This window comes from Oncorhynchus masou, unplaced genomic scaffold, assembly GCF_036934945.1.
Source record: "Oncorhynchus masou masou isolate Uvic2021 unplaced genomic scaffold, UVic_Omas_1.1 unplaced_scaffold_1273, whole genome shotgun sequence".
Lineage (NCBI taxonomy): Eukaryota > Metazoa > Chordata > Actinopteri > Salmoniformes > Salmonidae > Oncorhynchus > Oncorhynchus masou.
In genome coordinates, this window is record NW_027002563.1 from 135,527 (window position 1) to 161,723 (window position 26,197).

General features: G+C 41.8%; 1 pseudogene; it reads right to left on the reverse strand.

The window, feature by feature from the left end:
* Positions 1–23,224: 23,224 nt before the first annotated feature.
* On the reverse strand, positions 23,225–24,673 carry LOC135530142 (zinc finger protein 239-like; annotated as a pseudogene).
* Positions 24,674–26,197: the final 1,524 nt, after the last annotated feature.

A 26,197-nucleotide genomic window follows, 5' to 3' on the forward strand; every position in this document is an offset into this window, starting at 1 on the left:
TTGAGCAGGGTGTTTCAGTAGGCTAAACTAGCTAGCTGCATTTGCTAGCTAAGTAAGTGAAAATGAAAGTGGAAAATAAATGACAATATATCTCTCTCTATTGCTTCTCCTTCATTTTGAAATAAATTAATTTGTTCAAAACCTTTCAACAATTATCTTTCTCTCTCTTTTAGTCAACTACTCACCACATGTTATGCACTGCAGTGCTAGCTAGCTGTAGCTTATGCTTTCAGTACTAGATACATTCTCTGATCCTTTCATTGGATGGACAACATGTCAGTTCATGCTGCAAGAGCTCTGATAGGTTGAATGACGTCCTCCGGAAGTTGTCATAATTACTGATTAAGTCTATGGAAGGGCTTGGGATCCATGAGCCTCCTAGGTTTTGTATTGAAGTCAATGTACCCTGAGGAGGATGGAAAATAGTATGTTTTATTCAATTATTTGGCGATGTGATTATATTTAGTATAGTTTTTCCAGAAATTATGTTTTTAATGTTTTACCAATTTATTTTGTTCTGAAAATCACTCAGGAGGATGGTCCTCCCCTTTCTCCTCTGAGGAGCCTCCACTGAACCCAAAGGACATCCAGCCAACTTGACACAATGGTGGGAAACATTGGAGTCAACATGTGTCAGCATCCCTGTGGAAAGCTTTGGACACCTTGAAGAGTTCATGCGCCGACGAATTCAGTCTCTTCTGAGGGAAAGGGGGAGGTTCCTAGTCCATATTAGGATGTTTTTCCAAATGTTTGGTATGATGAGTGTATATATAAAAAGAAAATATTGCATGACCAAAAGCAAAATTCTATTAAAAAAAAATTGACTAGAGTACAAGCGTATGTGTGTTCTCTCAAGAGCTTTAAGTAGCCTATATTTGATGTGATATTTTCCTTTGGAGACAGGATTGCGTCATGGCACCGATCTGGGGAAGTGAACCAAACACATTTCTGCAGTATTGAAGGTCCCCATCATTCTTAAAAGGAAGAAGGTTGAAACCACCAAGACCCTTCCTACTGCTGGCTGCTCCGACAAAACAAACAATCGGGGGAGAAGGGCCTTGGTCAGGGAGGTGACCAGGAACCCAATGGTCACTCTGACAGAGCTCCTCTGTGGAGATGGGAGAACCTTCCAGATGGACAACCATCTCTGCAGCACTCCACCAATCAGGACTTTATGGTAGAGTGGCCAGACGGAAGCCACTCCTCAGAAAAAGGCACATGAAAGCCTGCTTGGAGTTTAAAAGGCACCTAAAGGAGTCTCACACCATGAGTAACAAAATTCTCTGGTCTGATGAAACCAAGATTGAACTCTTTGGCCTGAATGCCAAGCATCACGTCTGGAGGAAACCTGTCACCATCCCTACGGTGAAGTGTGGTGGTGGCAGTAACATGCTGTGGGGATATTTTTCAGCAGCATGGACTGGGAGACTCGTCAGGATCAAGGGAAAGATGAACGGAGCATTGTTGAAAACTTGCTGCAGAGCACTCAGGACCTCAGACTGGGGCAAAGGTTAACCTTCCAATAGGACAATGACACTAAGCACAAAGCCAAGACAACTCAGAAGTGGCTTTGGGAGATGTCTCTGAATGTCCTTGAGTGGCCCAGCCAGAGCCCGGATTTGAACCCGATCGAACATCTCTGGAGAGACCTGAAAATAGCTGTGTAGCGATGCTCCCCATCCAACCTGACAGAGCTTGAGAGGATCTGCAGAGAAGAATGGGAGAAACATGAGGCTCATGCTGTCCTCAAGGGCACATTGACATATTTTTCACCAAATCGTCTCTGGGGTTCAAACCAGAGACCTTTCAGTTACTGGCCCAACACCATTATCCGCTAGGCTACGTGCAGCAGGAGCCCCATGTTGACAAGAGAGCACATCTTTATTTCTCCCTCATTATGAACATTCATATTGGTCAACAGTCCTACTGTGTGTATTGAACATTCATATTGGACTGTAGCAGCTAGCTAACTGGCTACTGATCAATCTGTTGTGTGTATTGAACATTCCTATTGGACAGCCTTACCTATAGAGTAGCACCACCACCCATCAGCCCGTTCTCTTCTTGATGTCAAAGCTGCAGTGTATTGTTGCTATAGGAGTTTATGATTAATAATCCTATTTATTTCAAGCCCCACTAAGATGTCACCATACTATTCCTTTAAAGCCCCTCTGTCAGATATAAATCATCAGAGTGGGAAACCAACTGACATGGAAACAATGGAGCAAATGTATCACTATCAGAGGGGTGTATTATAACATCATATAGAACTACTCAGACATTCCAAATATCACTTGATTATCAGAGGGGTGTATTATGACATCATATAGAACTACTCAGACATTCCAAATATCACTTGATTATCAGAGGGGTGTATTATGACATCATGTAGAACTACTCAGACATTCCAAATCAGGCTTCATCCATATCATGAAGGTGGATATTGATCCAACAATTTCAAAAGTAATGACCGGGCTGATGGAAACAGGATATGCCTTTACAATTTTATAAATGCAAATAGACAATTTGTAAGTTTGTTTTACATGGTGGGATCATTTTGTGTCAGTAAACATTTATGAGCGAGAAATGGTGGTGGAAACTCCTTCGTGCGCAAATATTTATATAATAACCATCAGATCTTAGTTAACTTGGAGTCACGTGATGATATGTTGTGTGGTCCTCCCTCTACGACTTGGGAACTCATGCAGTTTATTAGGCTACAGATGAAATAAGTTATGAACTTCACAGGGTGGTGAAAGTGCACGTGATGAGCTTGATGCTCCTTTCCAATACATTTTGATGGTCTTATTCTGGTGACATGATGATTGACGCTTGGTTGCCTGTTGACAAATAAAATAATATCTCTCTCAACCATAATAATCTCATCATGTAGGTAGCCTACCAACACTGTATCTGTGAGCTGCTGGCTACAGTGCACGTTGCCATGTTTCTTCATTTAACACAACAGCTTTTTAAAACCATCAGTAGAGTTGACAATGTGATGGAAACCCATTTAACTTGTATTTTTCATTCGATACATGGGAATTCAACAGCAAAAGTCCCCCCCCCCCCTTTGTTCAGGGACACATTCTTACAAATTAAGTTAAAATAAACGCAGTTGACAGTGAGAGGACGTTTCTTTTTTTGCTGAGTTTACAATTACCATTTTCCATTACAGAGTCTGTGAACATTTTAATTTCATTAAATCAGTGGGCCAACAATGCAAATGTCAACAATGGAGAAAATGCATCACATCCAAATATCACTTGATTATCTGTAGTGCTGGAGGAATGACACACCCAGATAAACACACACAAAGAGTTTAAAAAAGGACCGTTTAAACACATGGAATCTGATCTACTCTATATTCAAACTGACATAACTCCATATTCACCTCATGTTTTCTAATAAAAACATACAAATATATGTTTGAGTATACTTTGTACAATTAAATTTCATATGGTTTCAACAGGTAAACACATTCTCAGGCAACAATATGAGACAATGGGACCACTGTGTATGTTCTCTGATGAATTTTAAGTCAACGTGATGTGAAATATCAATATACACACTAGAAGTAATTATTCTCCAGTGTGGATTCTCACATGACGTTTAAGTGACCGTGATGAGTAATATGTCTTCCCACAGTCTGAGCATTTGCAAGGGTTCTCCCCTGTGTGCAGTCTCATGTGTTCTTTCAGCTTTCCTGAATGGTTAAAACACTTTCCGCATTGGGAGCACCGGTAAGGCTTCTCCCCTGTGTGTATTCGCTTATGAGCGTTCAGGTTTCCTGACTCTCTAAAACTTTTTCCACAATGGGAGCAGTGGTAAGGCTTCTCCCCTGTGTGTATTCGCACGTGATATTTCATGTTTCCTAACTTGTTAAAACTCTTTCCACACTGGGCGCAATGGTGTGGCCTCGCTCCTGTGTGTATCCTCTCATGTCTTTTCAGGCTTCCTAATCTGGTAAACCTAGTTCCACACTGGGAGCAGTGGTAAGGCTTCTCTCCGTGTGTATTCGCTCATGAGCTTTCAGGCTTCCTAACTGGTTTAAACTCTTTCCACACTGAGAGCAGAGGTGTCGTCTTGCTGTTTTGGACATCTTTGGTTCCTCGAAGATTGGTTTTCCTCCTGCCAAAACAGTGTTTATTTAAAGAGAGACGTAAATTGAAATAATTGATAATCATAACAATGAGCAATCCATCAGATGGGTTTACACCCATTCCCCCTCTAATCAGTGGACCTTCCCCCACGGAAACATTGATCACTGACCTCAGCAACGATGCAAATCCTAACTATGCCGAGGGGCTGGAAATGTTAGATTTTGAAGCGAGAAAAATGCAGACATTGGGCCAGATGCTTTCCAAAATAGACCATCAGGCAGAGGCCTTGTAAAGGTTCTCTCCAGTTTAGCCCTCAACTATGCCCACCAGTAGAGATGGACAGTGTACCAGCACCTCAATGCCCAACAGAGGTACGAGCAGGAAGCTGGGGTGCTCAAGGCACAGGTGGAGAGAACCAGGGAGCTGGCATCGAAAGCCGAAAAAGATAAGCTACTGCTATCCGAGGAACTGTGTGTGAGAACAGATAAACACTGATAACAAAGAATACGAACAAACTCTTGACCAAGTCCATATTCTAAAGGAACAACTCGTTTTAGCCAAAACGAAATATGATGCTGTCCACGCAAATCAACTTGATGCCCTGCAAACGGTTGTGAATGAAACAACTCAAAGCAATAATGTTCTATTTCAAAAGCTGCAGACCAAAGACAATCAGTTAACTTCTTATGGCTGGGGGCAGTATTGAGTAGCTTGTATGAATAAGGTGCCCAGAGTAAACTGCCTGCACTCAGTCCCAGAAGCTAAGATATGCATATTATTAGTATATTTGGACAGAAACACTCTGAAGTTTCTAAAACTGTTTGAATGATGTCTCGAGTATAACAGAACACATATGACAGGCAAAAACCTGAGAAAAAATCCTAACAGGAAGTGGGAAATCTGAGGTTTGTAGTTTTTCAACGCATCCCCTATTGAAGATACAGTGGGATATTGGTCATCTTGCACTTCCTAATGCTTCCACTAGATGTCAACAGTCTTTAGAACCTTGTTTGATGCTTCTACTGTGAGGGGGCCGAATGAGAGGGGAATGAGTCTGCCAGGAGCCATGATCTGACAATGTGCGTTCATGTGAGAGTTACATTGCATTTCTACAGAGAAAGGAATTCTCTGGTTGGAACATTATTGAAGATTTATGTTAAAAACACCCTAAAGATTGATTCTATACTTCGTTTGACATGTTTCTACGGACTGTAACGGAACTTTTTGACTGCTCGTGCGTCATGAATTTGGATTACAGGGCTGAAGGAATTTGGACATAAATTATAAACTTTATCGAACAAATCAAACATTTATTGTGGAACTGGGATTCCTTGGAGTGCATTCTGATGAAGAACATCAAAGATTAGTGAATATTTATAATGCCGTTTCTGACTAATGTTGACTCCACAACATGGCAGATATCTGTTTGGCTGTTTTGGTCTCTGAGGGCTGTACTCAGATTATTGCATGGTATGCTTTTCCCGTAAAGATTTTTTGAAATATGACACAGCGGTTGCATTTAGGAAAAGTTTACCTTTTGTCAATGTTTATTATGAGTATTTCTGTAAATTGGAAATTTTTGGACATAAATATGCACTTTATCAAACAAAACATACATGTATTGTGTAACATGAAGTCCTATGAGTGTCATCTGATTTTTTTTATTTTACCTTTATTTTATTAGGCAAGTCAGTTAAGAACAAATTCTTATTTTCTTAGTGGGTAAACTGCCTGTTCAAGGGCAGAACGACAGATTTGTACCTTGTCAGCTCAGGGGTTTGAACTTGCAACCTTTCAGTTATTAGTCCAACGCTCTAATCACTAGGCTACCCTGCTGCCCCAGATCAAAGGTTAGTGATTCATTCTCTGTCTATTTCTTCTTTTTGTGTTTTTCTTTGACTTGGCGGTGACCTAACGTAATCATTTGGTGTGCTTTCACTGTAAAGCATTTTTGAAATCGGACACTGTGGTGGGATTAACAACAAGATTACCTTTAAAATGGTATAACAAATTTAATTATGAGATTTCTGTTGCTTGAATTTGGCGCCCTGCACTTTCACTGGCTGTTGTCATATCGATACCGTTAACGGGATCGCAGCCATAAGTTAATGAACACAATGACCAAGTTGGAGGACAAAACAGCAGAACTCATTGAAGTCACTGATTTAATGAAGGATGAGAAAGACCAGGTGAGAAAGTTGGAAAAGGTGACCTCTAAACAAAAAGGAGGACATCGCATCACTGGACCGCTCACTCCACACTGGAGACCGCTCACTCCACACTGGAGACCTCTCACTCCACACTGGAGACCTCTCACTCCACACTGGAGACCTCTCACTCCACACTGGAGACCTCTCACTCCACACTGGAGACCTCTCACTCCACACTGGAGACCGCTCACTCCACACTGGAGACCCCTCACTCCACACTGGAGACCTCTCACTCCACACTGGAGACCTCTCCCTGCAAACCATGACAGATAGGTACGAGGCAGAGCGGAGCAAGGGCGACACCTACGTGTCTAAAATAAACACCCTCAACTCCCAGGTGGACTCTGCGATGCAGCAGAACACCACCCTTAGGTATCATCTGGAGGAACTCCAGAACAGTCACGCGCTATCCTATCGCGGGACAACCAAACCAAGCAACCTAGCTCACATTCGGAGCTCAGAGAATGAGGGAATGTAAACGACAGGAGATTTCAGCCTCTTTCTCTTGGCCATTCGGCCCACAGTGACATGGGGCCTCCTCACCAACACAACCACAGCTTGACTTTTCCTCTTGGCCTTTCAGCCCACAATTTCCAATGGGAGGGTGCAGATCCTCCCCGCGCACTGGGCGGGGATTGCCTTGACAAAATCATCAAAAACATCCGCCTTTGACCCTTTCAGGAAAGCCAAACAACACAGACATTCTTAGCAGACATAGAGGACGCCTTGGATGGCTATCCTAACGCTACGAATGCCGACAGGCTCTACCTATTGAAGCGAACGTCCAATAGACACGTGACAAGGTTCATCCGTCTACAAGAGCAACACGTGCAAAACTGACTACGCTAAACTTGCCACGGTTGTGAAAATAGAATTCAGTGGTTCTGCGACTCGCAAACCCCGGCTTCGTTAGCAGCTTTCAGCTTACTTTGGCATGCTAACTGAAACAGGATAATCTATGTGGATGACGTTCTCATGAGAAGTGAGACTTGGTAACGTCACCTCAACGGACCAAGTTCTCAACCAACTCGGGTGAATTGTGGCCCATTTCTCCTGACAGAGCTGGTGTAACTGAGTCAGGTTTGTAGGCCTCCTTGCTCGCACATGCCTTTTCAGTTCTGCCCACACATTCTCTATAGGATTGAGGTCTGAGCTTTGTGATGGCCACTCCAATAACTTGGCTTTTTTGTCCTTTTCTCCAAAAAGTACAATCTTTGTCCCCATGTACAGTTGCAAACTGTAGTCAGGCTTTTTTGGGCGGTTTTGGAGCAGTGGCTTCTTCCTTGCTGAGCGGCCTTTCAGGTTATGTCGATATAGGACACGTTTTGCTGTGGATATAGACACTTTTGTATCCGTTTCCTCCAGCATCTTCACAAGGTCCTTTGCAATTCTTCTGGGATTGATTTGGACTTCTCGCACCTAAGTACATTCATCTCTAGGAGACACAACGCATCTCCTTCCAGAGCGAAATGACAGCTGCGTGGTCCCATGGTGTTTATACTTGCGTACTATTGTTTGTACAGATGAACGTGGTACCTTCAGACATTTGGAAATTGCTCCCAAGGATGAGCCACACTTGTGGAGGTCTTCCATTTCTTTCTGAGGTCTTGGCTGATTTCTTTTGATTTTCTCCTGGTGTCAAGTTTGAAGGTAGGCCTTGAAATACATCCACAGGTACACCTCCAATTGACACAAATTATGTCAATTAGCAGAAGCTTCTAAAGCCATGACATAATTTTCTGGAAATTTCCAAGCTGTTTATAGAGTATGTAAACTTCTGTAAACAAATGTTGGAAAAATGACTTGTGAAAAGTAGATGTCCTACCCGACTTTCCAAAACTAAATATATAAATATAGCTGGTTAACAAGAAATTAGTGGAGTGGTTGAAAAACGGGTTTTAATGACTCCAACCTAAGTGTATGTAACGTCCAACTTCAACTGTATACACGCAGTGCCTCCGGAAAGTATTCAGACCCCTTGAGTGTTTTCTAAAACTGATTCAATTGTATTTTTTTAGCTCATTAAAATGTACAAAATATACCCCGTAATGACAAAGCAAAAACAGGATTTTAGATTGTTGTTTTTTTTTTTACAAATGAAAAACTGAAATGTCACATTTACAAAAGAATTCAGAACATTTACTCAGTACTTTGTTGAAACACCTTTGGCAGTGATTACAGCCTTGAGCCTTCTTGGGTATGACACTACAAGTTTGGCACACCTGTACTTGGGGAGTTTCTCTCATTCTCTGCAGATCCTCTCAAGCTCTGTCAGGATGGATGTTGCGCATTGCTGCATAGCTATTTTCAGGTCTCTCCAGAGATGTTTGATCAGGTTCAAGTCCGGGCTCTGGTTGGGCCACTCAAGGCATTCTGAGACTTGTCCCGAAGCCACGTCTGCGTTGTCCTGTTGGAAGGTGAACCTTTGCCCCAGTCTGAGGTCCTGAGTGCTTTGGAGCAGGTTTCCATCAATTATCTCTCTGTAATTTTCTCCGTTCATCTTTCCTTCGATCCTTACTAGTCTCCCAGTCCCTGCCGCTGAAAAATATCCCACACCATGATGCTGCCACCACCACACTTCACTGTAGGGATGGTGCCAGGTTTCCTCCAGACCTGACACTTGGCATTCAGGCCAAATAGTTCAATCAGATCAGAGAATCTTGTTTCTCGTGGTCTGAGAGTCCTTTAGGTGCCTTTTGGCAAACTCCAAGCAGGCTTTCATGTGCCTTTTACTGAAAAGTGGCTTCAATCTGGCCACTTCACTTTGGCCGGGCGGTGGTCTTGGTGGTTCCAAACTTTCCATTTAAGAATGATGACGGCCACTGTGTTCTTTAGGACCTTCAATGCTGCAGAAATGCTGGTCCACTTCCCCAGATCCGTGACACAATCCTGTCTCAAACTCCAAGCAGGCTTTCGTTTTCTGTCCTGAGTGCTTTGGAGCAGGTTCTCTGTTCCATTCATCTTTCCCTCAGTCCTAACAAGTCTCCCAGTCCTTGCTGCAAAACATCCCCTTCACTGTCGGGATGATGCCAAGTTTCCACCAGACGTGATGCTTGGAATTCAGCTCTGGTTGGGCCACTCAAGGACATTCTGAGACTTGGAGTTTGGAGTTTTCCAAGCGGGCTGTCAGGTGCCTTATACTGAGGAGTGGCTTCCATCTGGCCACTCTTCCATAAAGGCCTGATTGTTGGAGGGCTGCAGAGTTGGTTGTCCTTCTGGAAGGTTCTCCCATCTCCACAGAGGAACCCTGGAGCGCTGTCAGTGACCATCGGGTTCTTGGTCACCTCCCTAACCAAGGCCCTTCTCCACCGATTGTTCAGTTTGGCCAGGCAGCCAGCTTTTGGTAGAGTCTTGGTGGTTCCACACTTCTTCCTTTTAAGAATGATTGAGGACCTTGTGTTTTTTTGGGACCTTCATGCAACCTTAACATGCTGCAGAAATGTGTTGGTACACTTCCCCCGTTCTGCGCTGTCACTCAATCCTCTCTCAAGGAAAACTCCTTTGACCTCAGGGCTTGGTTTTTGCTCTGACATCCAAAAGTGCAATCAATTTAATTTACCACAGATGTACTCCAATCAGGTCGTAGAAACATCTCAAAGATAATCAATGGTAACAGCATGCACCTCAGCTCCATTTCAAGTCTCATAGCAAAGGGTTTGAATACTTATGTAAATAAGATTTAAAAAATTATACATTTGCAAACAGGTATAACAACCTGTTTTCGCTTTGTCGTTAAGGGGTAGTGTGTGTAGATTGAATCAGGCTGTAACGTAACTAAATATGGAAAAGTCAAGGGGTCTGAATACTTTCCGAATATAGTGTATATAATAATGTATATAGCCATGTTATACAGTATGAATAGACTTGTTCAGTCACATGTCATGAATTCACTATGACATCATCATATTTACATACATTTTATGGGTTAAAAAGTGTTTGTTTTTTCTCAGACTTCAATAAACAACTCCAGGTGAAAGACAAAGGCCATAGCTGTAATAAAATAACAAATTAACTGGCAAAGCAGCAGAGCGAGGCCCGCATCCAGCAACGTCACGAGTCACGTTTTGCAGCCGTTTCAGTACAGCACTACAGGGAGAGAGAGGAGAGAGCAGCTGTTTCAGTACAGCACTACAGGGAGAGAGAGGGTGAGCAGCTGTTTCAGTACAGCACTACAGGGAGAGAGAGAGGGGGAGAGCAGCTGTTTCAGTACAGCACTACAGGGAGAGAGGGGGAGCAGCTGTTTCAGTACAGCACTACAGGGAGAGAGAGGGAGAGCAGCTGTTTCAGTACAGCACTACAGGGAGAGAGAGGGAGAGCAGCTGTTTCAGTACAGCACTACAGGGAGAGAGAGGGGAGAGCAGCTGTTTCAGTACAGCACTACAGGGAGAGAGAGGGAGAGCAGCTGTTTCAGTACAGCACTACAGGGAGAGAGAGGGAGAGCAGCTGTTTCAGTACAGCACTACAGGGAGAGAGAGGGAGAGCAGCTGTTTCAGTACAGCACTACAGGGAGAGAGAGGGGGAGCAGCTGTTTCAGTACAGCACTACAGGGGGAGAGAGGGGAGCAGCTGTTTCAGTACAGCACTACAGGGAGAGAGAGGGGAGCAGCTGTTTCAGTACAGCACTACAGGGAGAGAGGGAGAGCAGCTGTTTCAGTACAGCACTACAGGGAGAGAGAGGGGAGCAGCTGTTTCAGTACAGCACTACAGGGAGAGAGGGAGAGCAGCTGTTTCAGTACAGCACTACAGGGAGAGAGAGGGAGAGCAGCTGTTTCAGTACAGCACTACAGGGAGAGAGAGGGAGAGCAGCTGTTTCAGTACAGCACTACAGGGAGAGAGGGAGAGCAGCTGTTTCAGTACAGCACTACAGGGAGAGAGAGGGAGAGCAGCTGTTTCAGTACAGCACTACAGGGGAGAGAGGGGGAGAGCAGCTGTTTCAGTACAGCACTACAGGGAGAGAGAGGGGGAGAGCAGCTGTTCAGTACAGCACTACATGGAGAGAGACAGCAGCTGTTTCCAGTACAGCACTACAGGGAGAGAGAGGGGGAGAGCAGCTGTTTCAGTACAGCACTACAGGGAGAGAGAGGGGGAGAGGGAAAACATCCACTGGACTAGTTTCAATGTATGGAATCACTTAGGAGTTTCTGGATGTTGGGTAAACTTCTCCTTTTGAAGCATCATTGAGAAATAATTAATTGAAGTTGGGACATTTGTAGACTAAGAGGTTAGAATGTTGGGCCAGTAACAGAAAGGTCTCTGGTTCAAATCTCAACACCCGCAATATAGAAAAAATATGCTGTTCTGAACTTGAGCAAGGCAGTTAACCCCCAACAATAACCCCGGGCAAAGATGACGTGGACGTCGATTAACCCCCACACCTCTCTGATCCAGAGGGGTTGTGTTCAATGCAGAAGACATTACAGTCCTCCTTTAAGAATCCATAATGTTTCATCATTGGATGCTCAGTCCTCCTTTAAGACTCCATAATGATCATTAGATGACAGTCCTCCTTTAAGACTCCATAATGTTTCATCATTAGATCTACAGTCCTCCTTTAAGACTCCATAATGTTTCATCATTAGATGCTACAGTCCTCCTTTAAGACTCCATAATGTTTCATCATTAGATGCTACAGTCCTCCTTTAAGACTCCATAATGTTTCATCATTAGATGCTACAGTCCTCCTTTAAGACTCCATAATGTTTCATCATTAGATGCTGCAGTCCTCCTTTAAGACTCCATAATGTTTCATCATTAGATGCTACAGTCCTCCTTTAAGACTCCATAATGTTTAATCATTAGATGCTACAGTCCTCCTTTAAGACTCCATAATGTTTCATCATTAGATGCTACAGTCCTCCTTTAAGACTCCATAATGTTTCATCATTAGATGCTACAGTCCTCCTTTAAGACTCCATAATGTTTCATCATTAGATGCTACAGTCCTCCTTTAAGACTCCATAATGTTTCATCATTAGATGCTACAGTCCTCCTTTAAGACTCCATAATGTTTCATCATTAGATGCTACAGTCCTCCTTTAAGACTCCATAATGTTTCATCATTAGATGCTACAGTCCTCCTTTAAGACTCCATAATGTTTCATTATTAGATGCTACAGTCCTCCTTTAAGATTCCATAATGTTTCATCATTAGATGCTACAGTCCTCCTTTAAGACTCCATAATGTATCATCATTAGATGCTACAGTCCTCCTTTAAGAGAGATATTTGATGAAAACCTGCTCCAGAGCAGAACCTGCTGCTTTATCAGAGTTCTGAGTAGAGGGTCTGAATACTTAAGTAAATGTAATATTTCAGTTTCGTATTTTTTCCATTAATTAGCAAAAATATCAAAAGTTTTTGTTTGTTGTTTTATCAGTATGGGTTATTGTGTTTTTAGAATAAGGTTGTAACCTAACAAAACATGGAAAAAGTCAAGGGGTCTGAATACTTTCTGGAGGCACTGTACTCTCCGATGCCAAGTCTAGACAGGACCATCCCCCAGGTCCCCACTCTACTCACCGTATGTGTAGTGATGTCCAGTCAGTTGTTTTAAAATATATATTTGCCATGTTTAACAAGTCCTGTAGATCAGATGTTAATGAAGCAATACAGACCACATTGAAGTGTCTTGAGTTTTGTTTGCCTGTTCTACAGTCTTGTAAAGATGGGGGGATTGACTGGGACAGGCAATGTCACATCCATAATGTTTTATGGAAACGTTTTTGTAAAACAAGCACCTTGGAATCGGATCATCTTGAAACTTTAAAAAAGCTAACTTTCATCAAGGTTTTATATGGTCTATTGGTTTCTCTCTTTTCATTGGCAGAATCCTTTTTCAGTGTTATGATATTCATAACATCCATATACACTATCCATACAACTGGTAACAGTCAGTCCATCTTCCTGTCAACTAACAGAACTCTGCTGGTTGTCCTGGTAACAGATATCAGTGGGCAGATCTGTTGTATTTGTTCAAACTACAGCACTTACTTTGATGTGTCAAATCTGATCCTTTCATCTCTTCTCCTCCTCTCACAGTTCCACTCAGCCCCGTTGTTTTCCTGAAGTCCACCAGCAGCACAGACAACCTCTTCATACCCAGCAATAACGTGCTACCAGGAGAGGCACGACACAGGGACTCTGGGAGGGAGGAAGGTCTATCGTTGTCCTGGTAACCATAAAGAGGGGACACAGACACATATCATTATGGATGCTGATGTCACCGCTGTCATAAAGTGCTTTACTGAAGCCCAGACCCGATAGAGCAAGCTGTATGCTAGACCAGACCAAGCTGTATGCTAGACCAGACCAAGCTGTACCATCTGGTGTTCTGATCTGGAGAGACTCTTCTCTGCCTCGTCAGCATCAGGATGTTGTTGAGGCTCCCCAGAGGATCCATAATAGTCATGTCTCTCTCCTGTGTGAACAAGAACATCAAACAGATAGTGAACTTATGACCGTCTATTAAAATCATAGGGTCTTAGACGAGGCATTAATCTCTAAACAGGGCCTAAAATGCAAATGTTAAAGGGTAGTTCCACGAAATGGGTGCCTTTTGCGTCCCTTTGATATTTTAAGTGTAAATTATTCTCCAATATTGCATTTTAAAAGCCTGTTATACTAGATGAGATGCACTTTAATGTAGACCACGTGGAGAATTTAATACATCTAATTTAAAAGATATGTACCAAAGGCAGATTGACCTTTAAGAATGTATAAAGTACTGAACAACATAGTCAAGTAGAACTTCATTAGAATGCCCTTAAAAACCACACATTAGTTCAATAACTGCATAGTTTGTGCCCGTTTAAGACAGTACTCACTGGTGTTAATCTGATATTCTGTCTCCTCCTCTTTCACTCTCAAAACGTCTTCCTTCTTCACCTCCACTGCGATAGCATCCTCTTCCTCTCTTAAAGGTTCTTCCTCAATAACATCATCTTCTTCTTCTTTCACGACAATGTTCAGCCCCAAAGCTTCATTCTGCATACAGCAGGCCTCCTCTTCTTTAGCAAGGAGGAGTAGTTTAGTGAACTCATGGTCCGGGATGTTAGAATTAGCGACTAGCCTAGTGCTAGTAAGGTAGCATTAGCGGCTTGGCTCAGTATCATTGCTTAACAACTTTGCAAATTGAACAAGCAAATTACATTAAAGTTAACCAGTTGATACGTCAAATGAACTGCGTTTACAACACTGAGATTAGCTAATGTACATTAACATGGTCTAAAGCGTCAATCTTTTAGTTTCATGTTTGCTAGCAAGCTACCGAGGTGGTTGAAAGGCGCCTTGTTGTTCCTGAAGAAGCGTCCCGTCCAGTCCATTATACGTCACGCAAGAAGAGTTAGCTGAAAGACGCCACATCGCCATCTGACTGGGACAGTTTGGAAACAATAGTTACTACACTTTTGTATTGGATAGAGCATCATAATAATTTAACAATAAGATGATATATTTTCTCTTACGCGTTCCTGTACACAGACGTAGAAGCAGAATATGAATATGTGGATGATGAATAAATTTCTACGAATAGGTTGTGTTTTCATGCACATTTGCTTTGTTCATTTTTCACATTCGTTTTTATCTAGATGTGACGGTACTAATCCCTTAAAGCTACGCTCTTTAAGATACAAATCATCCTGTAAAAACCAGGGGTGGGCAACTCCAGTCCTCGGGGCCTGATTGATGTCACACTTTTTCTCCATCCCTAACAAACACAGCTGATTAATCAAACTGCAATCTAAACTGAAGATCATGATTAGGTGATTATTGGAGTCTGGTGTGTTAGCTGGGGCAAAGCTGTGACACTAATCGGGCCCTCGAGGACTGGAATTGCCCAACCCCGCTGTAAACAATATCGCAAATACATCACATGGAAATATAACTTGATAAATCTGTGGTGCTTTACACTGAGTTGACAAAACATTAAGAACACCTGCTCCTTCCATGACATAAACTGACGAGGTGAATCCAGGCTAAAGCTATGATCCCTTATTGATGCCACTATATAAATCCACTTCAGTCAGTGTAGATGAAGGGGAGGCGATGGCTTAAATAAGGATTTTAAAGCCTTGAGACAAATGAGACATGGATTGTGTATGTGTGCCATTCAGAGGGTGAATGGGGAAGACAAAATAGTTAAGAGCCTTTGAACAGGGTATGGTAGTTGGTCCCAGGCGCAGGTTGTGCGCCTGCAACGCTGCTGGGTTTTTCCAGCTTCCCATGTGATTTGTTTTCTCATGAGCATGGCCTTATTTCTATTACAGCATATTGGATGACATTCATTCATATTCCATTCAACCTGTTCAATGTAACAGCAACAGGTTTAGGCTACTATGTGATACTAGAATTTTCCCTATACCCATCATGAGATTGCTACAACCTAGCCTATGAATGGAAGTTTAGAACGTAGGTGTCGAGATACATTTTGGTGACAGACAGTGACACATGGACAGACAGTCGTGAAGACATCAGCAACTAATTATCATGGTCCAAACACACCAAGACAGTCATGAAGAGGGCACGACAACAACTTTTCCACCTCAGGAGAGTGAAAAGATTTGACATGGGTCCTCAGATCCTCAAAATGTTCTACAGCTGCACCATCGAGAGCATCCTGACTGGTGCATCACCACCTGGTATGGCAACTGCTCGGCATCTGACCGTAATGCACTACAGAGGGTTGTGACCATCACTGGGGTCAAGCTTCCTGCCATTATGGACCTATATAAAGAAAGTCCAAAAATCAGATACTCCAGTCACCCAAGTCATAGACTGTTAGCTCATTTGTTTTGTACACTGCTCCCGCACTATGAAATGTCAAGCGGTACCGGAGCACCAAGTCTAGAACCAAAGGCTCCTTAACAGCTTCCACCCCAAGCCATAAGACTGCTGAACAATTCATTAAATGGCCACCGGACTATTTCCACATTGACCCTCCATTTGTTTTGTACACTGCTGCTACTCGCTGTTTATTATCTATGAAATGTCACTTCACCCCTACCTACATGTCCAAACTACTTCGACTAACCTGTACCCCGCACACTGACTCGGTACCAGTACCCCTGTATATAGCCTCCACACTGACTCGGTACCAGTACCCCTGTATATAGCCTCCACATTGACTCAGTACCAGTACCCCTGTATATAGCCTCCACATTGACTCTGTATATAGGTACCAGTACCCCCCTGTATATAGCCTCCACACTGACTCGGTACCAGTACCCCTGTATATAGCCTCCACATTGACTCAGTACCAGTACCCCATGTATATAGCCTCCACACTGACTCGGTACCAGTAGCCCCTGTATATGGCCTCCACATTGACATTGTAGCCTAGTGGTTAGAGCATTGACTAGTAACCAAAAGGTTGCAAGTTCAAATCCCCGAGCTGACAAGGTACAAAATCTGTCGTTCTGCCCCTGAACAGGCAGTTAACCCACTGTTCCTAGGCCGTCACTGAAAATAAGAATTTGTTTTTAACTGACTTGCCTGGTAAAATAAAGGTTAAAAAATAAATGTTCTTAACTCTTCTTGAACTCTACTGTTAGTTAAAGGGCTTGTAAGTAAACATTTCACTGTAAGGTCTACACTTGTTGTATTCGGCGCATGTGACAAATAAAGTTTGATTTTATTTGACAAATTCAGGTATGTTTATCCCGTTTTTTCTATTTAAGAAACCTTTGTCAACAGATGTCTCTGAATGTCCTTGAGTGGCCCAGCCAGAGCCCGGATTTGAACCCGATCGAACATCTCTGGAGAGACCTGAAAATAGCTGTGCAGCGATGCTCCCCGTCCAACCTGACAGAGCTGGAGAGGATCTGCAGAGAAGAATGGGAGAAACATGAGGCTCCTGCTGTCCTCAAGGGCACATTAACAGATTTTTCACCTAGTCGTCTCTGGGATTCAAACCAGAGACCTTTCAGTTACTGGCCCAACACCATTAACTAGGCTACCAGGAGTCCCATGTTGACAGGAGGCTACATTCTGGTCAACAGTCCTACAGGAGCCCCATGTTGACAGGAGAGCCCACCTTTATTTCTCCCTCATTATGAACATTCATATTGGTCAAAGCTATGTATTGTTAATTAATTAATTAACTAATTGCCCAAACAATTAGAGCTTCTACTTTTAAAAATACACCTTTCCAGAAACAAGTCTCTCACCGTTGCCGCTTGTTATAGTTCCTCTCAGCCCCCAGCTGTGCCCTGGACACCATATGTGAATTGATTGCCCCAGATCTATCTTCAGAGTTCGTACTGTTATGTGACCAAAACTGGGATATGCTTAACACACCGGCCACCCTACAATCTAAACTAGATGCCCTCAATCTCACACAAATTATAAAGGAATTTACCAGGTACAACCCTAAATCCATAACCATGGGCACCCCTCATAGATATCATCCTGACCAACTTGCCCTCTAAATACACCTCTGCTGCCTTCAACCAGGATCTCAGTGATCACTGCCTCATTGCCTGCGTCCGTGGTCAAACGACCACCCCTCATCACTGTCAAGCGCTCCCTAAAACACTTCAGCAAGCAGGCCTTTCTAATCGACCTAGCCCAGATATCCTGGTAGGATATTGACCTCATCCCGTCAGTAGAGGATGCCTGGTTGCTCTTATTAAAAGTAATTTCCTCACCATCTTAAATAAGCCCCGTTCAAAAAAGTGTAGAACTAAGAACAGATATGGCCCTTGGTTCACCCCAGACTTGACTGCCCTTGAACAGAAGAAAAACATCCTGTGGCGTTCTGCATCGAATAGCGATGTGCAACTTTTCAGGAAGTCCGGAACCAATATACACAGTCAGTTAGGAAAGTTAAGGGCTAACTTTTTCAAACAGAAATTTGCATTCTGTAGCACTAATTCCAAAATGCGCCTCCCAGGTGGAAAAAAATCCTGGACCTTCCACGACGCATACAAACCCATAGTACCCTCCAAACTTGTCATTAAGCTCGATACCCTGGGTCTCGACCCCGCGCTGTGCAACGGGGTCCTGGACTTCCTGATAGGCCGCCCCCAGGTGGTGAGTGTAGGTAACAACATCTCCACCCCACTGATCCTCAACACTGGGGCCCCACAATGGTGCGTTCTCGGCCCTCTCCTGTACTCCCTGTTCACCCATGACAGCGTGGCCACGCACGCCCAACTTGTCACCAAAAACACTCACAAACTTTTACAGATGCACAATCGAGAGCATCCTGTCGGGCTGCATCACCGCAGAAACTACTCCGCCCACAACCGTAAGGCTCTCCAGAGGGTAGTGAGGTCTGCACAATGCATCACCGGGGTAAACTACCAGCTCTCCAGGACACCTACACCACCCCATGTCACAGGAAGGCCAAATAGATCATCAAGGACAACAACCACCCGAGCCACTGCCTGTTCACCCCGCTATCATCCAGAAGGCGAGGTCAGTACAGGTGCATCAAAGCTGGGACCGAGAGACTGAAAACAGCTTCTATCTCAAGGCCATCAGACTGTTAAACAGCCATCACTAGCACATTAGAGGCTGCTGCCTATTGGCATAAATACATAGACTAATGATATCTATCATAGACTAGAAATCACTGGCCACTTTAAGGAATGAAACACTAGTCACTTTAATAATGTTTACATGTCTTGCATTACTCATCTCATATGTACATACTGTATTCTATACTATTCTACTGTATCTTAGTCTATGTATTACTCATCTCATATGTACATACTGTATTCTATACTATTCTACTGTATCTTAGTCTATGTATTACTCCTCTCATATGTACATACTGTATTCTATACTATTCTACTGTATCTTAGTCTATGCATTACTCATCTCATATGTACATACTGTATTCTATACTATTCTACAGTATCTTAGTCTATGCATTACTCCTCTCATATGTACATACTGTATTCTATACTATTCTACTGTATCTTAGTCTATACATTACTCATCTCATATGTACATACTGTATTCTATACTATTCTACTGTATCTTAGTCCGTTACGCTTGTGACGCCGCTTTCATCTATATGTACATAGTCTTAATTCATTCCTCCTTAGATGTGTGTGTATTGGTTATATGTTGTGTAAGCTGTTAGATATTACTGCACTGTCCAAGCTGGAAGAACAAGCATATCTGCACCCGCAAAAAACACTTGCTAACCACGATATGTGACCAATACAATTTGATTTGGCAAAATTACAGACACTACCATCTTACACTACTTCTAACAAATGGTTAAATTACAGACTACCATCTTACACTGCTTCTAACAAATGGTAAAATTACAGACACTACCATCTTACACTGCTTCTAACAGATGGTTAAATTACAGACACTGCCATCTTACACTGCTTCTAGCAAATGGTTAAATTACAGACACTACCATCTTACACTGCTTCTAGCAAATGGTTAAATTACAGACACTACCATCTTACACTGCTTCTAACAAATGGTTAAATTTAAATTAACAAATGGTTAAAGACACTACCATCTTACACTGCTTCTAGCAAATGGTAAAATTACAGACACTACCATCTTACACTGCTTCTAACAAATGGTTAAATTACAGACACTACCATCTTACACTGCTTCTAACAAATGGTAAAATTACAGACACTACCATCTTACAATGCTTCTAACAAATGGTTAAATTACAGACTACCATCTTACACCGCGTTTTCTAAAAATGGTTAAATTACAGACACTACCATCTTACACTGCTTCTAACAAATGGTAAAATTACAGACACTACCATCTTACACTGCCTTCTAACAAATGGTTAAATTACAGACACTACCATCTTACACTGCTTCTAACAGATGGCAAAATTACAAAACACTACCATCTTACACTGCTTCGAGATAATGGTTAAATTACAGACACAACCATCTTACACTGCTTATAATAAATGGTAAAATTACAGACACTACCATCTTACACTGCTTCTAACAAATGGTTAAATTACAGACACTACGATCTTACACTGCTTCTAACAAATGGTTAAATTACAGACACTACCATCTTACACTGCTTCTAACAGATGGTTACATTACAGACACTACCATCTTACAATACATCTAGCAAATGGTTACATTACAGACACTACCATCTTACACTGCTTCTAACAAATGGTTAAATTACAGACACTACCATCTTACACTGCTTCTAACAAATGGTTAAATTACAGACACTACCATCTTACACTGTTTCTAACAAATGGTTACATTACAGACACTACCATCTTACACTGCTTCTAACAAATGGTTAAATTACAGACACTACCATCTTACACTGCTTCTAACAAATGGTTAAATTACAGACACTACCATCTTACACTGCTTCTAACAAATGGTTAAATTACAGACACTACCATCTTACACTGCGTTTCTAAAAAATGGTTAAATTACAGACACTACCATCTTACACTGCTTCTAACAAATGGTAAAATTACAGACACAACCATCTTACACCACTTCTAGCAAATGGTAAAATTACAGACACTACCATCTTACACGGCTTCTAACAAATGGTTAAATTACAGACACTACGATCTTACACTGCTTCTAACAAATGGTTAAATTACAGACACTACCATCTTACACTGCTTCTAACAAATGGTTACATTACAGACACTACCATCTTACACTGCTTCTAGCAGATGTGTCAAATATGGCTATTGGATCTTCCCAGACTCTCATCATCGGATGGGCCCCAGCCATCAATCTGCAAGGCTCTTTTGATCTGTGGAACCTTGCAAGTTGATTAGTAACAATAGATTCATAAAGTATTTGCTTGTTAGTTTGATGAAAATATAATTGAAACTTAAAAGTGACAAATATTTTGTTTAGAATTTATTTCCTGTCGGGAAGTTTACATTCTAGGACAATTCAGGAAACTACCATGATATCCTATAATACTATGATACACATCCCTATGATATCCTATAATACTATGATATACATCCCTATGATATCCTATAATACTATGATATACATCCCTATGATATCCTATAATACTATGATACACATCCCTATGATATCCTATATGATACACATCCCTATGATATCCTATGATATACATCCCTATGATATCCTATAATACTATGATACACATCCCTATGATATCCTATGATACTGTGATACACATCCCTATGATATCCTATGATACACATCCCTATGATATCCTATGATACACATCCCTATGATATCCTATGATACTATGATACACATCCCTATGATATCCTATGATACACATCCCTATGATATCCTATGATACTGTGATACACATCCCTATGATATCCTATGATACTATGATACACATCCCTATGATATCCTATGATATGATACACATCCCTATGATATCCTATGATAATGATACACATCCCTATGATACACATCCCTATGATATCCTATGATAATGATACACATCCTTATGATATCCTATGATAATATGATACACATCCCTATGATATCCCTATGATAATATGATACACATCCCTATGATATCCTATGATACACATCCCTATGATATCTATGATACTGTGATACACATCCCTATGATATCCTATGATACTATGATACACACTATGATATCCTTAAGTGATATATACACATCCCTATGATATCCTATGATACTATGATACACATCCCTATGATATCCTATGATACTGTGATACACATCCCCCTATGATATCCTATGATACTATGATACACATCCCTATGATATCCTGTGATACATCCCTATGATATCCTGATAATATGATATCCTATGATACTATGATATCCTATGATACACATCCCTATGATATCTATAATACTATGATACACATCCCTATGATATCCTATGATATACATCCCTATGATATCCTATACTATGATACACATCCCTATGATATCCTATGATACTGTGATACACATCCCTATGATATCCTATAATACTATGATACACATCCCTATGATATCTATGATACACATCCCTATGATATCCTATGATACACATCCCTATGATATCCTATAATACTATGATACACATCCCTACGATATCCTATAATACTGTGATACACATCCCTATGATATCCTATGATACTGTGATACACATCCCTATGGGCCAGTGGAGGCGGAGCCAGACATTATAGCACCAGTGCTTAATTATCCCCAAAATCAGTCTGAGAAAAGTTTATTTACATAAAAATACATGCAGCAGGGAAAACACTGGACAGTCAATACCCAACACGAATTTTCCCGAGTCTCTGCAGCCTACTCTCCACCAGTATCAGGCTTGCACCTCTCCGATGTCCCACTGTTCAGAGGCATATATTTGTCCTACTGTTCAGCAGCCTAAATCTGTCCTCTTTCCTACTGTTCAGTAGCCTACATCCTGATCTCCTGAGTGTTTTATCTCATGTGTCCTCATGTTACCTAACTGATCAAAACGATTTCCACACTGGGAGGAGTGGTGGAGGCTTCTCCCCTGTGTGTGTATTCTCTCATGTGTTTTCAAGTTCAATAACTGGGTAAAACTCTTTCCACACTGGGAGCAGTGGTACAGCTTTTCTGCTGTGTGTATTCTCTCATGCCGTTTCAGGTCCCCTAACTGGTTAAAACCCCTTCCACACTGGGAGCAGCGATAAGCCTTCTCTCCTGTGTGTATTCTCTCATGCCGTTTCAGGTCGCCTAACTGGTTAAAACCCTTTCCACACTGGGAGCAGTGGTAAGATTTCTCTCCTGTGTGTATTCTCTCATGTCGTTTCAGGTCCCCTAACTGGTTACAACCCTTTCCACACTGAGAGCAGTGATAAGGCTTCTCTACTGTGTGTGATCTCTCGTGTTTTTTAAGGTAGCTTTTCTGATTAAAACTCTTTCCACACTGGGAGCAGTGGTAAGGCTTTCTCCCCTGTGTGTAATTGCTTGTGTGTTTTCAGGTTACATAAGTGGATAAAACATTTCCACACTGAGAGCAGTGGTAAGGCTTCTCCCTGTATGTATATTCTCATGTGTTTTCAGGTTACGTAAGTGGGTAAAACTCTTTCCACACTGGGAGCAGTGGTACAGCTTTTCTCCTGTGTGTATTCTCTCATGTCGTTTCAGGTCACCTAAGTGGTTACAACCCTTTCCACACTGGGAGCAATAGTACAGATTTTCTCCTGTGTGTATTCTTTCATGTCGTTTCAGGTCACCTAAGTGGTTACAAGCCTTTCCACACTGGGAGCAGTGGTACAGCTTTTCTCCTGTGTGTATTCTCTCATGTCGTTTCAGGTCACCTAACTGGTTACAACCCTTCCCACACTGGGAGCAGTGGTAAGGCTTTTGTCCTGTGTGTACTCTCTCGTGTTTTTTCAGGTAGCTTTTCTGGTTAAAACTCTTCCACACTGGGAGCAGCAGTAAGGCTTATCACCTGTGTGTACTTGCTCATGTGTTTTCAGGTTATTTAAGTGGGCAAAATTCTTTCCACACTGGGAGCAATGGTAAGGCTTCGCCCTGTGTGTATTCTCTCATGTGTTTTCAGGTTACGTAAGTGGGTAAAACTCCTTCCACACTGGGAGCAGCAGTACAGCTTTTCTCCTGTGTGTATTCTCTCATGTGTTTTCAGATTACACAAGTAGGTAAAACTCTTTCCACACTGGGAGCAGTGGTAAGGCCTCTCCTCTGTGTGTATTCTCTCGTGTTTTTTCAGGTAGCTTTTCTGGTTAAAACCCTTTCCACACTGGGAGCAGTCGTAAGGCTTCTTCCCTGTGTGTATTCTCTCATGTTGGATCAGGTGTCCTTTCTGGTTAAAACTCTTTCCACACTGGGAGCAGTGGTAAGGCTTCTCCCCTGTGTGTATTATCTCGTGTTGTTTCAGGTCCCATAACCGGTTACAACCCTTTCCACAGTAGGAGCACTGGTGTCTTCTTGCTGGTTTGGACGTCCCTGGCTCTGGTTCCTCTGAGCCTGGTCTTTCTCCTGCCAAAGACAGTGTGTTTTTTAAAATAGAGACCTGAATGAAATCCACATGATAAAACGGCCTTGCTACATGAGAGTAAATCCTAATCAGATCCCTCAATAACCTAAGACCAGTTTTAACAATCTTGGTGTGACTTTAAAACAAATGTTGTAGAGTTTCCTAGTAAATACTGAGAATATTTACATGACTTATTTTATTCATTCTGTTTTACAAGTCAGAACACAAAAAACTAGACAGTTCTAAGACACAGACATCGCTGGTTTCTTTTCGAGCAGGTGGTTGTAAATATATAACCCTCATAGCTGTACGATACAGGATGTGACCTACGCACTTCCTTAAAGCGAAAATAAGTCAATAAAACATTGTGTGGAAGTCCAAAACTAGTTTTTACGTCAAAGACAGAAAGCACATCAGTAACATCTACCCATTGTTGAAAGTGTTCAACACGCTATTTAATTTTTTATATCTTGACTATCACTGATGTCATGACATTTTGGCTAAAGTAAAAAAAATAAGGTGAAATATTTTGGGTAGATGTTCCTAAATACTGATAGTAACTATATATAGTAAGTTTATATACAGCCATATTATAAATACTGAAAGGGCTTGTTCATTCACATGGATTCACTATGACATCATCATATGTCTCTAAAACTGATAGAAACTACACTGAACAAAAATATAAACGCAACATGTAAAGTGAGGCAATCGAGGCAAAGGGTGGCTAATTTTAAGAATCTCAAATATAAAATATATTTATTTGTTTAACATTTTTTTGGTTACTACATGATTCCATATGTGTTATTTCATAGTTGATGCCTTCATTATTATTCTACAATGTAGAAAAGAGTACAAATAAAACACCTGGAATGATTTGGTGTGCATACACTTTTGACTGGTACTGTAAATTCCTCTACCATAAGCTGCCTCCAACGTCGTCTTAGAGAATTTGCCAGTACTATATTATATATATATATTAATATATATATTAATATATTATATATATATATTAATATATATTATATATTTATATATATATATATATATATTAATATATTAATATATATATATATGCCACATTTCAGGCTTCAAACATAATGATATAAAACTGTATTTTTTGTGAAGAATCAACAACAAGTGGGACACAATCATGAAGTGGAACGACATTTATTGGATATTTCAAACTTTTTAACAAATCAAAAACTGAAAAATTGGGCGTGCAAAATTATTCCGTTAGTAAAAGTAGACCCCCTTTTCCCGTGCACTCTTTAGATAGTCGACCATTAGGGTCAGGGCTGGTCAGGGAAGCCACAATTCCTTTGGAGATGATTACTCAGGGGAATCATAAGGAGCGAATTAGTCTGTTCCTAATCGATTAACCTGCGTTTCCGGTGGTGCTGGGGATTCCCTGGCTGGCTATTCAATCCGACGATTTCGTGGAAACAGGGAACTCTCCAGGGGTGGTCTGATGAGTGTTCAGGCAGGTGTGTAGGGGTTTCCATTGGTGCGACAACGGTGGAGAGTCCAGACCAGGTTTCCACCGTGCGCATTCCCGCTGAGTATGCCGATTTGGCTATTGCTTTCAGTAAAAGGAAAGCGACCCAATTACCACCCCATCGACAGGGGGATTGCGTGATAAACCTCCAGGTAAACGCTGCAGTTCCCAGGAGTCATGTGTATCCTTTATCCCAAGAGGAGACGTTGGCTATGGAAACATATATCACTGAGGCTCTGGGACAGGGATATATTCGGCCCTCCATGTCACCCGTTTACTCGAGTTTCTTTTTGTGAAGAAAAAGGATGGTGGTTTGCGTCCGTGTATTGATTATCGAGGTCTAAATTCCATCACGGTGGGTTTTAGTTACCCACTACTCTCATTGCTACGGCAGTGGAGTCTTTTCACGGAGCGCAGTTCTTCACGAAACTAGACCTCAGGAGTGTGTATAATCTGG